At 36.6% G+C, this 12,276-nt stretch overlaps 1 protein-coding gene across 4 annotated transcripts in view; it reads right to left on the bottom strand.

The window, feature by feature from the left end:
* The window catches only part of LOC111573063 (gamma-aminobutyric acid receptor subunit alpha-2), a 46,989-nt gene that overhangs the window by 7,774 nt on the left and 26,939 nt on the right, over positions 1-12,276 (bottom strand). The window lies entirely within an intron of this gene.

Below are 12,276 nucleotides of genomic sequence, written 5' to 3'. Positions count from 1 at the left end.
TGATTGTATTTGAGTTTTAATTCCTTTGAATTGTCTTTAATTTCATTATCTTTTTTATCGATGTGTTGGTTTGATACACCCTGTTGTGTTTTTAGCTGTCTCTAAATTCTGATGATTTCATGACTCGTCTCTTATTTTCCTGCCTTATGAAACACTTTGTAACCTAGATTTGGAAAAGTGCTCTATAAATAGAGATTTAGATCATTTTTATTATTACTTTACTATGTAACTATGTAATGTTGCTGATGTGGTTATATTGTGAAAGGTGCATCAATCTGAATTTTGCTGCCAGAAGAAATTATTTATTCTCCTTCCGTGCTAAAAGAGACAAGAAAGGAAGCACTGAAGCATCTTTCTTTCACATTTAGAGTTCCACCGGCTCTTATCGTGGCTGCCGCTTACATATTTCAGGGTCATTTCACTCAGTTAGGAACCTTCCTGAGCAAAAAAAGGGACTATTCAACTGCAAACAGGAATCCTTTTTCTTAGAGCACGCCATGTTTCTCCAGAACAGACCAAACAAACTGCCTCTACAAAGCTGCAGCTTCTCCTACATGCTTAGGATTGCTGGAAACTTCAGCGGCAGATGCCCCTAAATCCTCTGAAATGAAAGTTAAAATGCCACAACTGAGGTTTAATTCATGAAAAATGTCCAATTATTCTGAAAACACCACTAAATCTATTATTTTTGCTGCATTTTATCCCCCCTCTGGTTGAATAAAGCCACTTCTACGAGTGAGCAGATAATACTTGTGCTAAGATTGGAAATAAAGCCGCCACTGCTACCACAATTAATATTTTATAACAAGAGCAGTAAAAATTGATGCGCTTGGGTTCATATTCATAAAATTAATGAGGTGTAAATCTCCCACAAAAGTTACTGTTGGTAAATTAGCCTGAACTGCAATGATTTGTTAAAATAAAAGACTATTTGACTCCACTTTCCTTAAACTTTATTATGTGCCACACTCACATATTTTGGGACTGTCCAAAACTGAAACTGTTTTGGGAGGGGATTCAGGCAGAAATAAGATCCATTTTAAGTGTTGATTTGCCACTTGAGCCATTGTTCTATATAATCGGTTCTATTCCAGAAGAAGTAGTGGATTATAAAAAAGGCATATTTATTACATATCCTACTACTGGTGGTAAAGAAAATGATAAGTGTGTCTTGGCTCAGCCCACTACCTCCCACCCTCCACCAATGGAGAGAGAGATAAAACAAAGTGGATTCAGTGGAAAAATAACAGCAAAACTCCATTTGAAATTAGGTTCCTTTATGAATTTATGGGCTCCTGTTATTGCTTACTTTGATTTAACTTCATTTGATTTTACATATTTGACAGGCTGGGGGAGATGTTTTGTTTGAATTACAAGTGGAGATGCAATGATATTTGTGTCTGGATTGTGTATTTTTACATGTTTCATAACCCCTTGCTGCTCTCTAATGTATCTGTAAATTTAATTTGAAATTCTCCTCTTTATATGGGTTTAGATGATGCCATGAGTTAGTTGTGCTGCCAAATTGTGTATTTGTTTTGCTTTATCATGTGTATGTCTTTGTTTGTCCGTTTTTGAACTGCATATAAATATAAAATATTTTTTAAAAAAAAAATAGCTTAAATAATAAATATAAAATTTAGTTAAAAAAAACCTTTATCATGCAAAAATCTGGAACTTAAAAACTGAATTTGTGATTTCTCCAGATATCTTGTTTTAGTCATGTGCACATGATTCGTAATTCAAATCATTTACTAATATTATTAACAAAAATAAAGCAAAAACATGAGAACGAGTGCACGAGTCATGTGTTTGGACCCATAAATGTGTCAGTGGAAGCCCACAGCTCCCTCTGTCCAGTGTATTTACTGTATGTAATTTATGAGCAAAAAATTAGCTTTAAGATGCCAACGCAGCCTTAGACAAAGATTAGCCTTCTGCAACTGTCAGCAGTGGATAGTTGATATAATAATCCATCTATACATGCAAAAGTAGGCAGTAGTATGATTTCCTAGCCACCGAGCAAAGCCTAATAGCTGACAAGAAACACTGCCAGTGCTGCAGTAGCAGGCAGGCTTTCCAAGTGGAAGATATCTCAAAGAGAAGCCAAGATTAGACATGAGAAGAAAAAGATGTGTTACCCATGGCAACAGAACAGAGAAACATAGCTCATTTGCTGCGATTTTGAAATGAAGGCCTTGATACACGCTGCCACTTGGCAAGAGGAAAGTCCTTTTCAGCAGTGGGAAGGGGGGAGGGGGGTGTCAATTCCATGGACTAATCCCAAAAGATTTTTTTATTCCTCCTTGTCTTATAGCGCTGTAGTCGTATTGCCTGCGTTCCTAGCAGTGATGCGAAGACTAATTCTCTGTGTGTGTGTGTCACCGTACACACAAACACACACAGACGCTGGAATTTAAAGGAATTCAGTGCACTCAGTGTACCCTATGGAGCTCTATATCTTCTGTAATTTAATTTGCATGCCGGTCCCAATGCCTGTGTTGTGGATGGGGGAGGAGGAGGATGTACAAGCAAGGAATTCACTGCATGTGGCAGAATTTTCTCAAGAGAAGCCTGTGATCGCTTCACCGAGAGGGAAGACAATAATTATAGCACGAAGATGGTAATCGCGTCATGTTTCCTACAGATGTAGGAAACAGATGTAGGAAGGGAACAAGGTTTCCTGCTAAATGGATGGGAATACCTCACTGATTCAGGACATGTATAGCATGATTTCATGGGAATCTATGACACAGAAATACCTGAAACAACTGCTGCTATACTTAGCTCAGTGACATGTTGACAAAGGTTTTTTTTACATGCATAACTTAGCCGTCTTACAGGAGCAACATTCAAGGTGGAGTGTGTGATTTTGGAGAAAGATTGTTGATATTTACTATTTTTAGACAGTTAACATGTGGCAGATTAAGTGTCCCACTCATTCCCACTGCTCCCGTTTCTCCAATATCCTCTCCTCTCCTCTTTCCTCTTCCCTGTGCATGAACATGGAGACATCATGCACGAGTAAAGCTGAGTGATCGGTCCAAAATACTACGGCTGTGTACAGAAACGGCATTTCTTTTTCTTAGTGCACATATAGAACATAGAACTTGGAGACCATGAGGAAATATTCACTCACTCTGACACAAATAAGTACTGGATTACAATCGTACACATCACCTTAAGGTAAACTGGCAACACAACTGAAAGGTTTTACTTGCAAAAACAAGCATTAAAAGTATATTAAAAATGACAACTTAGCATCTTGCAAGAGACTAATAAAACAAAAAAAGATCAGTACCTCATGACGTAATACAACAGGCCAACATATCCTGATGTTGAACATTTCATGGGTCAACAAATTCCCATGATTAACTCTGCTATAAACTACATGCTTCCAGTTTGTAATTAGTCTTTGCTGAAACACTGTAGCTATTCCAAAAGTCTTTCTGAGATAAGACCTTATAGCATCTTCAGCATCATCAGGGGTTATTTTCTCAGACTTTATAGTGATAACCTCTATGAGGAGTGATGATCTTAAAGCTGGGGTAAGCAGTGTTTTTTTGGTTTTGTTTTGTTTGTTTTTTTTACTTTTTTGGCATATTGTAGTTCAATTGCTCTGAGAAGAAAATAGATTTCTGCAGCTCCTTTCGGCTCAGGCTTTTAAAAAATCTATTTTACGATGGGAGATTTTCACCAATCACAACTCTTTAACTCGATCAGGTGAGACGGTATAAAGAGAAAAAAGTCCACAACAAGAGTAAGATGTGGTGGTGCGCTGGGTTAAACATTATTATATCCCTTATGAATGTACACATGAACACCACAGACAGCTAGTTGTTGCTATCATACTACTTTTCTAGTCTGTAGGGGTCCACATAGAAAACTGTGTTGCATACATGGCCAGTAGGTGGCATCTATATATTCTCTATATTTTGTGCCACTATTGCTCTTATAGTAAAACCACTGCATGAACACGAATTTTGAGCTGCATGTCCATAGACTAAGGGAAATATAAAAATTACTTTGCATGGACACTAGTCATCCTTATCCTTGACTATCTTGTCTGAAGTGCATTGCAGACTGGTGAAAGAGGCTTCAAACAGAGAGAGATGATTTCTTCCTACTGCAGCTTTAATATGTAAAATTGATGCAATGCCCACTTTTTTGATAAACTTATTGCCTCTAGAGGGCAGAAATAGCTAAGCAAGTGAACATATAGTCAGTAATGTGTGTGGAAAAGACCTCTGAGCTTAAATTGTGATACAGGGGATCTTATTGAACGTGAGAAGATGTAGGGTAAAAGATAAACCATAAACTGGATGCCAGGCTTTATAACCAGCTTGTTACATTAATATGACTGGTGTTCAGCAGATCCAAAGATCCAAAGATGAGCAACATTTTAAACAACACTTTTTAAAAATCATTTTAATTAAAATGATGTTAACAACACCTTCTTACACCCTCCAAAATAATGCAAATAGTCTATAGTAAGTATTATATATTAACACGAGATCAGACAATTACTTGTTTGTGAGAGATTGTGCTCATACTGATGACCTCTAGGAAAGTAATAACCAACCCTGCAGCTCGTCTTAGTCCTATAGAACATCTTTTAGCATCTTTCAGTTCAATGTTTTGCTTTTTTAGGCATAATGTTACAGATTTAGTTCACTCTTCTTATCACTGTTTTTGACTGCAGCTGATTTCAGTGACAGCAGCAAACAGACAAAGTCAGCAACTGGCTGGCGAATATAGCAGAATATTTATCAGCAAAAGAGCCCGATATTTCCCTCAGGAGTTGGTGGAGAACTAAAAACTGAATGAATATTTGATTCGCTAAATGTACAGAGACACAACTCCAAATGCTTTTGTTTCTCTGTACTGGCTGGATGTGTAAAGAAGAAAAGCAGATCAGCTGAAATGATGCTAAATGTGTTTCCTCTGACTCTGTGTGGCCACAAATCAGTTCCTGCAGGTTTAAAAAACACCACACTCAGTGTATAAATACTACATTAATGACAAAACCGCTGTGGAATCATTTATCGTGCGCCGTGTGTGAGGTAAAACGCTACAGCATTCAGTTCTGCTCAGACAGGGATATTTATGTTTTATGTATCCGGCTACACAAAAACAAGTGGAAACTGGTGCGTATAAGTGCTCTCAAGTAACAAGTGCAGCATGACTGTGTGACAAACAAATGTATGGTGGAATAGTGGGATTTTTGTAACACTGTGCTGATATGTTCACAGGCTTATGCAAGATGTCCGTTCCTGTGAAGCCTGAGAGCACATTCGTTCGTGCCAAATGACCTAGTTTGCTAGTACGCTACACCAAACACTGACACACGAGTAATGAATGATTAATTTAAAGTCAGCCAATCAGATAATGCAGAGTGACTAGTTAAACAAGAGAAACAGTCACTGGCAGGCATTCTGCATTCTACCAAGGCATCAAACACCACTTAACCTAGATAGGAGCATTTAGTGCATGAAAGGCTATTCTTGCTCAATGAAACTGAAGCAGGGATTCCCTTGACAGTGGATCGCAGTCACTGGGGAATTACTGTATAGTGGTAATTGATACCTAAAGGAAGTTGTGTAGGAGCTCTCGGCTCAGGGACACAGTTTCATGCATATATACGTTCTCTGGATGCAATTTGTAAAAGGAAACAAAAGATTAAAGTGAGAATTTCAACCTTTTAAACTTAAACTGTATTTGAACACAGAGATGAAAGATGAATTTATGATTGGTAAACCTATTTCAACTGCTTTATTGTCAAGATAAATGTTCTATTAATGCTATAAAACAGTCACACATTATTTTAATAACTATGGTGTTAGATTGTGATATGAGAAAACAGGTCTAGATTGGCCAAATTTTCAACACTTTCACCCACACTATCCTAAAATACATGTAAGCTTCAGCATAAAAAGTTCTAAAAATGAGAACTGGAGCATCTTGTGAGCAAAGAACAACCCACTGTACATGATAAGACACACATAAAGACACATAAAGAAGACATCTAACTCCACAGTGAAGCTTTGCAAAACACCCACTCTTAACTCCAGTGTACAGTAGAAATCTGGAGGCGATAACACCTGAGGTCTATTCATCCTCCACCAGGAACAAACTTCTCAAACTCTCATGATCATCAAATGTACCTCAACTCAATAGTCACATTTCCATCCTCATCTGATTTTCCTTTATTTAGCATATTCACGATAAATGACAATCTTCATATCATAGCTGATCATTTTTCAAAGCAACTTCCAGCTTTCTTCAAGGTGATTCTCATATTGCACTGTTCTGAACTGAAAAAAAATTGCCAGCCATAAAAGAAATAAAAAAGAAACATATTGTAGAAATCAATCAATCTAAAAAAGAAAAAGGTTTGAATGATGGTTAAAAACACCGCTCTTTCAGCAGCGCAGCACGCCCACACACATCTTCATCACAATCATCACCTCAGCCATCATCCTGCAAGAACTATATTTCAAAAAGCTTCTTCCATCACATTTTCTTTGGCTAAGTACTAAGACTAAAATTAGATCAGCGCTGTCACTCAATGACACTGAGACTAGTATGAGCTTTCAGATCTCTCATCTACAGCAACACCTAATTTACTTGACTTGAACCGCAAATGTTGCTGCGTGAAATACTGAAAGTATTTATTTTTCCTGTTAATGTTTCTATTTTGATTGTATGTCCACATAGGCTCCTTCGCCTGGCTGTAAAAATCCCAATCCTTCAGTAATTAGTCCTACTGATGGTTTTAAAGCTTATCAAGACCAGGATTCTTGCTACAACCAAGACTATAACACACAGAACAATTTCCTCTGTAGCAAATTAAGTTAGACAAACAATGTTTTTAATAACCCCTGCTTTTAAATAAGTGGTGTCCAAACTTTTTTGGTTTGTGCGCTCTAAAAAGAGACATAATCTACTGCTGCACCTCCTCAATTTATGTTCCTATGCAACTAAACTGCATCTTGTGACATATCTCAGATATGTTACTAATGAACGTGTCTTTTCCATTAAATTTATTGCTTTGCTGTTGCTCCTTTTTAACCAACCAATTACATATTAGATGAGGTGGGACTTACCACCCTGGTAACCAAAAAATGAAGAAGTTTTAAAGATGTGGTAGAACCCAAGCCATGATATTGTCCTAAACCTAGAAAGACAGCTACAATCAGACTTTTCAATTCTCAGTAATTCTTATTAATATTTTTAACCTATATATATATATATATATATATATATATATATATATATATATATATATATATATATATATATATATATATATATATATATATATATATATATATATATATATATATATATATATATATATATGCTGGGGCTTTAAGGCATTAATTTCGATTAATTAATTAATTACAACGAAAATAACACGTTAACATTAATAACGCTATTAATTGCACCCTCCTCAGTTCCCTCATTTCTGGCACACCAGTAACTCTGATGAACACTCCAGCCCAGTAGGTGGCGGTAGTGAACCTAAAGTCTATTTGTAGCCATGAAGAAGAAGCACAGGAAGTACTGAGTGAAGTCAGGCACTGGTGAACAGTGAAGGAAGACGAGATTGAGCTTGTTGGACAGAAAGTTTTCTTTTAAAAATCTTCCCGATGGCAGCTTGGATAAAAGCCTGGTTGTGTGCAAATTGTACAACAAAGAGTTTTCTGATCACTGCGTCACTTCAAGCCGACGGTATCACCTCAATGTAAAACATGTTGCTGTTAGCACCAGAGCTAACGTTAGCTACGAGTCATGCTAACGGCTAACGGTGTAGCCATCCCATAATAGACCACTTTTCTAGACAGTGCTTGAGTTTACAGAAAGTCTTAAAATGTTGAATAAAATCGTTATAATTGCACTTAGATTTGCAGTAATTGTGAATGTAGCAGACAGATGAAAAATGCAGATAAATAGAAACGAAACATTTTTGTGGTTTAAGTTTTTACTCCGTTGAGGCTCTGCCTCCTTGGAGGAGAAATAACCTAAACAACAAAAATATCTCTTTTAATAACCTAATTAAAAACTTTTTGTTTATAAAAAAAATTACATAAATAAAAATTGATATTCCTATAAAAAGAACCATCAAAATTCCACCATTTATCAGACCCAGAAAAGATGGAAACAATAAATCTCTGGATTTTCAACTTTCTGAAGCTCCTTGAACTACTATGGTCTTACTACTATTTTATGTGCCATACAGTGGAAAAAAAAAACAAAATTCAGGCATTAAGTCATCAAAATCACTTTTTCTATATGTCCCATTTTCCTTTTTTAAAATAAATTTTAAATTATAAACACGTTTATGTCTATTCATTGATTCAACTGTCAACCACAATTTTATTTGAATTGAAAAACTTCACTTATTGTGTCAAATATTGCTATTTGACAGAACTGCAATTATTGCGATTAATTAATTACAAAACCTGTAATTAATTCGATTAAATTTTTTTTATCGCGTCCCACCACTAATATATATATATATATATATATATATATATATATATATATATATATATATATATATATGTATGTATGTATGTATATATATATATATATATATATATATATATATATATATATATATATATATATATATACATGCATTATGTCGTAAGGAAGGATGGATATTGGAACGCACCCCAAAATAGTGTTCTACTCATTGTGTGAACCAAAGTCTCCTGGGTGAAGATCCTGTTACTGACTTATGCCTTCATCCTACCTTCTTAGATCGACCTTGTATGTCACAGTCTTTTACTAAGGAAATACTTTCAAAACGTAAAAGAGAACGCTGCTTATTTGTATAGAATGTCATTACAGGTTGTAGTACATCAAGCTGTGAGCAGTTTTATCCAAAGACCGATGAGGAATTTCACTAAAACAAAGCCACGACTAAAGAAACATCTGAAGTAATAAACATTTTCCAGTTTAATCATCTAGTGTCCCTTCAGATTTATCTGGTGAGCCCTTTAAGGGACCCAGACCACAGGTTGGGAAACACTGCTTTGATTCTCTCTTTCATGTTTCTTTTTAAAGCCTGCCTGCTGAGCCCTTGTGTGATTTCTGTTTTGATCAGTGCTATATAAGTACTTTATGATTAGTTTATGCTTACGTTGCCACGACAACGTGCATCGTTACCATGACAACGTGCACTGTAATAAATTGTGAGTGTGTGAAGAATTTGGCTCATCTGTCAGGTGTACTTCGTGGTCCTTCAGGCCTCGGCTATTCTTGCACTTATTATTATTATTATTATTATTATTATTATTATTATTATTATTATTAGGGTTGCATAATGACATGACATCTCTCTGCCTCTCCGTCACTGAGAGATGGTGTTCTAATAACTACTTGTACCACTGCATCCCTCTCTGCTGTAACAGTTTACCAACCACAGCACATCACATCTCGCTGCACTGATCCGGCGGCCTATTTATTCCGTAGCTCGCTGCTGTTACTGCTGCTCCACTCCACCCAGCCTCCACCTGCTTCAGCTCGGCTCTGTTTGTACGCACCCTGGAGGGCGTTTATTTCTAAGTTAATAACCACTGGGGGATTATTTGCAATGGTCCCTGCATGTTATTTATCACCGTGCCACATATTTCATTCTGCTGCGCCGTATCGCCACAGCGGGGCGCCTCACCGAGAGGGGAACCACATTGCCAAGACAATTCGCATTTCCATTTTTATTTGCTGTGTGACACGATGGTTCCCGACAGAATTAAACTTAAAATGGGGGGAATTAATGGTAAGCAACACACAGTGGATGACAAATTTCTTCTCCTAAACAGCCCCTATAATTCTCTATCCTACCCCCAAAGCTGCACCTCATAGGAGCTTGTAAACAAATGGAAATATATTTTTTTCTTTCTTAAACTCACAACACACAAAAAAACAGAAGACAGGAAGACATAGCTCTGCAGTCTGGCCTTATCCTCTTTCCTCTCTTGTTGAATACTAAGTCTGGGGAACTTACAATGCATTACACAGCCTTCATCAGTGATTTGCTTATTGCCATCGTATAATCTGCAGTCACTGGATGTCAGATCTCGTCATTCTCAGCATGTGAAGGAAAACAGCTGCCAACCGTCTCTCATCTCCCTGCGAGTCTCACAGTGTGGCGGTATTTAAATCCAAACTATTTATTTACCACAGCCATTTCTTGATCTAATCTTTAAAGTTATCTGTCTGTGCTGCCTACTTCCTGGACAGCAATCGTGTCGCTTTCATCTTCACAGAACCTCGTATAGACTCGTGTTCGCACACTCAAGTTCTGGCCCCGTTTCTTGGCATCTGTTTTGTTGGGCTGCATGAAATGTGTTGCTTCTATTTTTAGTCTTCATTATCTCTTTCTTTAGTATTGTCTTTTTTTCTGTGTAGTTGCTTTCTGTTTTTTGTATTCACTTTGAGAAGAATATGCCTGTTAAGACATTTTGTATGTAAATAATTTAATGTGACGACTGATTGTCTTGGATAGTTTCTGTTTCTATACAGTCCCCAAACAGATCCAGCAAAGCTTAAAAACAACGTGATCATGGATTTTTCTTTGTTTTGTTTTGTACCGGTGCTTTAAAAACTAGTCAACACATTATATTTAAGTACATTACAAGAAAATTTCACATTCTGACAGCACCAGTTTTTAACAGTACGTATGGATTTTTACCATGACATGAGAAAAGATTTTTAGGAAAAAAATTAATTTAAATGGTGATGGCATTTCTATAAAATGACTAAGGATGAAAATGATTTATCCTGAAGGAAATTCTTGTGCCAGGATATCGCAAAACAAAACAAAATGACAGCATAAGAAAAGCAGTGCCTGAATAACATGACTGATAACTCATCTCTTAGATAAGTTTGGCCGAAACTGCTGGAGTGTTTACCTCCCCTTTATTGTCATAAAATATTGCAGAATTAAATACTCTTTGGTATTGGATATTAAAGAGCAACTTGCAAGCTGGCCAGCCTTGTGAATTGTGTAGGAAAATGAAGCAGAAGCTATTTTTTTAGTAAAAGACATAAAAGTAAATAAGATTTAGTTTGATGCCAAAATGATCTGTGATGTCACAAAAAGGGGGGCAGCCAAGCTAAGTCAAGGTTAGCAATAAAAAAATAGATTATAACTGTAGTTTTCACACTAAAAAGGTCAAAATGTGCATTCATGCATATGTGACAGACCACAGCTTTGTAATTATGAGCTTGCTGAGGGTCACAAAGATCAGGACATTGCATAGAGAATTTAGAGAGACTGACTAATTCAGAAGTTTGCTGACAAAAATAAGAATCTCTTCTAAATGTTTAACCACTGTTCCTACTTTTCTCAGTATCCAAACCTGCTGCTGATGGTGGCATTTAAGCAGCTGTTTAGATTGAAGTAACAGCATCTAATATTAGTCTCACATTCTGGTTTAAACATCCCATTCAGAACTCCATCTTGTCTCCCTAAAATGAGCACAGAAATACAACACAACATCATGTTCTCCTTACAGATGAAGCTGCCTCCCATTTTCACATGCACAAAACACATCTCGGCACAAAAACAGACATATCTCTAAATCACAAGACTTCAGACTTACTACCACCAACTAGTGCACAGTGCACTGAGGCAGAGATGATCTCTTATGTGATGCCATGTAATCAAAGACAGTTTCTAAGAGCAGTGCTAATGATGTCTACTTTTCATTTGAATTGCTGTCTAACAAAACATATAAAATCATACTTTTCAAACAGTCATGTCTGAGAAATATTAGGCATAAATCAAGTGAGAAATTCAATCAACAAGTTTGTTATTTTAGGCTAGTTGAGGTTAGTATTGTAGGTAATAATGGATAGATAGTTAGCCCCTCATTAGAGCAGAAAAATGTACACTTACACTTTTCTTTGGCATTTATGGAAATGTTGTGTATCAGTGCACTTTGTTTCAGTATGTTGTAAAATATGAAGGTTGGCGGGATGGCAGCACCTTTTGTAGTCTAGATCGGCTGCTAAGCTACGACAATATTCTGTACGGTAAAACTGCACATATATACGCTACTGTTCAAAAGTTTGGGCTCACCCAGGCAATTTCATGTATTCCATGAAAACTCACACTGTTATTCATGTTCTAACATAACTGCACAAGGGTTTTCTAATCATCAATGAGCCTTTCAACACCATTAGCTAACACAATGTAGCATTAGAACACAGGAGTGATGGTTGCTGGAAATGTTCCTCTGTACCTCTATGGAGATATTCCAT

Source organism: Amphiprion ocellaris, chromosome 13, assembly GCF_022539595.1.
Source record: "Amphiprion ocellaris isolate individual 3 ecotype Okinawa chromosome 13, ASM2253959v1, whole genome shotgun sequence".
NCBI classification, from domain to species: Eukaryota; Metazoa; Chordata; class Actinopteri; family Pomacentridae; genus Amphiprion; species Amphiprion ocellaris.
The sequence above is the reverse complement of the archived record's forward strand: the minus strand, read 5'-3'. Positions and strand labels throughout refer to the sequence as shown.